Below are 5,000 nucleotides of genomic sequence, written 5' to 3'. Positions count from 1 at the left end.
GCGGTGAACCAACAGCGTGGGACACAAATCCAACTACGAGCTTTTTAACCGCAACAACTTTAATATACGCTATTGGAGCTGGAATTACCGCGGCTGCTGGCACCAGACTTGCCCTCCAATAGATACTCGTTAAAGGATTTAAAGTGTACTCATTCCGATTACGGGGCCTCGGATGAGTCCCGTATCGTTATTTTTCGTCACTACCTCCCCGTGCCGGGAGTGGGTAATTTGCGCGCCTGCTGCCTTCCTTGGATGTGGTAGCCGTTTCTCAGGCTCCCTCTCCGGAATCGAACCCTGATTCCCCGTTACCCGTTACAACCATGGTAGGCGCAGAACCTACCATCGACAGTTGATAAGGCAGACATTTGAAAGATGCGTCGCCGGTACGAGGACCGTGCGATCAGCCCAAAGTTATTCAGAGTCACCAAGGCAAACGGACCGGACGAGCCGACCGATTGGTTTTGATCTAATAAAAGCGTCCCTTCCATCTCTGGTCGGGACTCTGTTTGCATGTATTAGCTCTAGAATTACCACAGTTATCCAAGTAACGTGGGTACGATCTAAGGAACCATAACTGATTTAATGAGCCATTCGCGGTTTCACCTTAATGCGGCTTGTACTGAGACATGCATGGCTTAATCTTTGAGACAAGCATATGACTACTGGCAGGATCAACCAGGGAGCTGCGTCAACTAGAGCTGAGCAGCCGGCCGCCCGGGAGTGTGTCCCGGGGGCCCGCGCGAACACGCAAGCGTCCGCTCAATCATTCTGCAAACAGGAGGAGGCTGAGCTCCCCTGCACAATACACCTCGAAACCCTCTCAGGTCCCGGCGGCGCGCAGCGCCGTCCCAAGTACTTGGTCGGGTTCGAGAGAGGCGCAATCGCCCGGAGTTAGGCGAGTAGACGCTTTCGGTGCGACCACCCGTGCTCCCAACTGAGCTTGCCGCTGCCGACAGAGGCCCGGGAGCGTGCTGTCGTGGCATTGCCGGCGGGAGACAACACGCGCCACCTACGGTGACCGGCAGCTCCAACGCCAGCGCCACAGAAGGACAAAAGCCCCACTTGGGTGCCGAAGCGAACTCTCCCAGCACAGCGCACGCGCCAACACATCCGCACAGCTGCGATACAAACCACCAGCGAGAACCGCTGGGGCGACCGAGCAGCAGACGGCGTCGCGGCGCCGAGCGCCGGGCGGCGGCGCATCCTCAACGCACACAGTCCTCAATCGGACCAGCACACTGAAGATGTCCACCGCGCTTCGCACCGGGCCCGCGAGGACCTACTTTGGCCGCACGGCGCCGCGCGCAGGGTGCGCCGGCGCGCAGCTGCGACGCCTGCCGCGTCCGTCGGCCGGCGCGCCTGCCACTGGCCGCCCCCCACCAGCCGGCTGTAGCGCGTGCGCCCACGCACCGCGCGGCCAGCACGCCGGGAGGCGCCCCCTCACCGGCCGGGGACGGTCCCACCCAGCCACCGCCGCGTATCGCTTCACACCCAGATGCCGTTCAGTTTCGTCGGCATGGTGGGTATCGCTGGAACAACCGGTTAGTACCTCAACCTATCGTCGCCATCACCGATTCACCCCTAGCGAGAACAACCGCACCACAACAGGTTACCATTTGTTCATTTGCGTAACTTCACCAGAAAACGCAGGCGTCCATCGCCATTTGCAACTTCAACGATTATTGCATGCCTGTGTCAGGTGTCACGCCACACTACGTCTGCCCACATACACGCAACAAAATGTGCACGCCTAGACAATACGTGGAAGGTGGCCCCCGTACGTATGCGATGTCCATTGCTCGAACGACTGTCAACCGGCCTCTGTAGCATGTCGCAGATATGGAACGCGGTGCACCATGCCATCACGGTGTGTGAGGAGAGACGACTAGGTCCGAATACATCAACAGACAGCTCATGCTGATCGCCATCCACGGCGTCCGTTCCTCCCACACGTCTCTATGGCGTACCACACTGCAATCCAGCTCTCATAGGGAGACGACACGTAGCTGCGTGCACAATATTTGCACTGTATGGTCCGCCGTTTTTGGGCGCAGTCGTTGTGCGGTCACACATGTGCCACGATGTATCATTCAGTACATAAGGACGAATGTGCAGTACAGATTGTGGTTCACGCGTACGACATCAGCGGACAGTTGACACAGGCCGCACCACAACGTAGCCTGAGTACGTCGCATGCGAAGGGCATTGAACATGCAAACTTCTCACCAACCAGCTTGCGAAGGCAGGGGGCAAGGTGGGGACGTGGGGAGGGGCGGCATGTACGTCCTGCTGCCATCCACATTACAGTGTACAGCAGGAGCATGTGGGAAAGTGAGCAAGACTTGCAAGGTGTTTAACATGAAGCGATACACAGGGGTGCGGGCAGTGCGAGTAGCGAACTATATTGCGAGGGTTTGCGGGTGGGCAACACTACAGTAATTGAACGAGTCGTATAACAATTACAGAGCAGGTTTAGGCGACAACGTGGGTTACGTTAAGGCGACAACATGGGTTAGGTTAAGGCACAACATGGGTTAGGTTAAGGCACAACATGGTTAGGTTAAGGCACAACATGGAGTTAGGTTAAGGCACAACATGGGTTAGGTTAAGGCACAACATGGGTTAGGTTAAGGCACAACATGGGTTAGGTTAAGGCACAACATGGGTTAGGTTAAGGCACAACATGGGTTAGGTTGAGGCACAACATGGGTTAGGTTAAGGCACAACATGGGTTAGGTTGAGGCACAACATGGGTTAGGTTGAGGCACAACATGGGTTAGGTTGAGGCACAACATGGGTTAGGTTAAGGTACAACATGGGTTAGGTTAAGGTACAACATGGGTTAGGTTAAGGTACAACATGGGTTAGGTTAAGGTACAACATGGGTTAGGTTAAGGTACAACATGGGTTAGGTTAAGGTACAACATAGGTTAGGTTAAGGTACAACATAGGTTAGGTTAAGGTACAACATAGGTTAGGTTAAGGTACAACATAGGTTAGGTTAAGGTACAACATAGGTTAGGTTAAGGTACAACATAGGTTAGGTTAAGGTACAACATAGGTTAGGTTAAGGTACAACATAGGTTAGGTTAGGTTAGGTTAGGTTACACGTTGTTGTACGGAAAGGTGTAGGGGGGGGGGGGGGGCGGGGGGCGGCAGGTTCGTTGATAGTGATTATAGTAAGTGAATGCTTGTGACATGATCAGATTTGTCACGTCAGGATGCACCTTTGGCTTATTAGAGGCGGCGCTCCAATTCAATGCTTGTGTGAGACCTGTGTCTTTGACTCATGTCATTGTTTGTGCGCTGTGACAGGAGGTACTATTGTGATGTTGGGTGCACCGTTGTATAGGACATGTGTGGGTGTTGGTGCCTGGTCTGCGCAATGGTGGATGTCGAAAGGCTGGGATATTGTATTTTCCGCACGGACCTCCTGGTCTGGTTGTGATAGTGTGGATTGTGTAATGTGGCGGAGAAGATGCACTGGATGTTGTTCCATGCTGGTGCTTACATATTGTATGTGCGCCTGTTAGAAGCAGAGAGTGGTGCGTGATCAGAGTGTCTGGCTGACGTGTGGTTCCCATTTTGGGCAGACTCTTTCAGCATGTATACGTGACAGTTGTGTATATTTGCTGTAGTTTGATGGCTCTGCATTGATTACTAATCAGCGCCGTGTGTACGGGTAATCTGGTTCCAGTCCAAAATGTTCCATCTGTGTACATTAGTGACAAAGACTCCCCCCCATGCAGTGGGGCTCGGTCTGTTATAACTCTTCCGCGTAATATATTTGCCCCACGTTTTTGCGACTGCGAGTGCGAGTGCAACGCGCATGGGGACCGACATGCTGATGGCTCGGTATCGGACGCCGTACAGTGAGCAACGCGATCGCGTCTCTCGCTCGTAAGTGGTACAGGTCGCGGCTCATGTATACGGACAGCGGGAATGTCGCATATTGGAAATAACTCTTCATGAAACAAGTTATAGGGGTGGATTGCACTTTACGAGTGCGGGAAACGTCCGCCGTTCATCCGCTGGAGGTGCGAGTTTGGCGGTTGGGGTGGTGCACGAACGGGTGCGGGTGGCGTCATTGCCGGTCCACGGCTTCGTGCGGCAGAGCCACTGGAGATTGGGTGCTATGGTCGACAGAGGCTGCAGCCTTTGTGGGTGGCGTCGAAAGGCGGCCACTGTGGCGCCATCGCTGTCTTAGTCGGCTTGGCGTCTCATAGATGGCGGTAGCGTCGTTGCAGGAGGTCATGTTGCGGGAGACCTACAGATGGCGGTATGTTTTGTGGTGCGGACGTAGTGTTGTCAGATGCGCATAGATGGCGGTATTGCATGTGGTGTCGCCCTATTTTCATAGATGGCGATACTGTTTTGCCGGCATGGGTGGCGTAGTTCCGTCGGATCCCTGTAGGTGGCAGTGTGCTATGTCTACTGTCGACACCCACGGCACCACTATCTATCTATCTATTTCCTAATACCTCGCCCCCCCCCCCCCGCCCCTACAGACTTATCACCACACACACTAACCGCCCCGGGGACTTGCCAACGACACACCCTATCCCAAGTCTATTTTCTTGCGGAGCATCATGTGTTATTATATTTTATTTCACATCCATCGGTTAGGGGTACTGGCGTTCACCGGACGGCGGCGGTGGACGCCGTCGGTACCACGGGACGGCGACAACGTACCAGACCCCGCCGGGCACCGCGACCACCGCACGGCACCCACCCGACGCCGCCGCCTCCACGCGACGCCCCGGCCGGTGGGCCGACATCGACCGTCCGGCACCCACCCGCGGCACCCGGCGCCGGCCGCCAAAGCGATACGCTATAGCGCGGCGGTACACACGGCGCCCGGCCGGCCGGCGCCGCCTCCCCGCGCGCACGGCGGCGGCACCCATCGCAGCGCCCACGCCAACCGATACGCCCCAGTCCGCCGCACCCACTGCAGCGCCCTGGGTGCGGCGCGCCCGCCCAGACCGATACGCCCAGAGATG

At 55.9% G+C, this 5,000-nt stretch overlaps 1 non-coding gene across 1 annotated transcript in view; it reads right to left on the bottom strand.

The window, feature by feature from the left end:
- The window catches only part of LOC124745818, a 1,909-nt gene extending 1,227 nt beyond the window's left edge, over positions 1-682 (bottom strand). Inside the window, exon 1 of the ribosomal RNA XR_007011157.1 lies at positions 1-682. This exon is cut by the window's left edge and continues 1,227 nt beyond it. This is a non-coding gene — a ribosomal RNA (small subunit ribosomal RNA).
- Positions 683-5,000: the final 4,318 nt, after the last annotated feature.

Source organism: Schistocerca piceifrons, unplaced genomic scaffold (assembly GCF_021461385.2).
Source record: "Schistocerca piceifrons isolate TAMUIC-IGC-003096 unplaced genomic scaffold, iqSchPice1.1 HiC_scaffold_335, whole genome shotgun sequence".
Classification (NCBI taxonomy): Eukaryota; Metazoa; Arthropoda; class Insecta; order Orthoptera; family Acrididae; genus Schistocerca; species Schistocerca piceifrons.
Note: the sequence above shows the minus strand (reverse complement) of the source record. Positions and strands in the feature narration are given on the sequence as shown.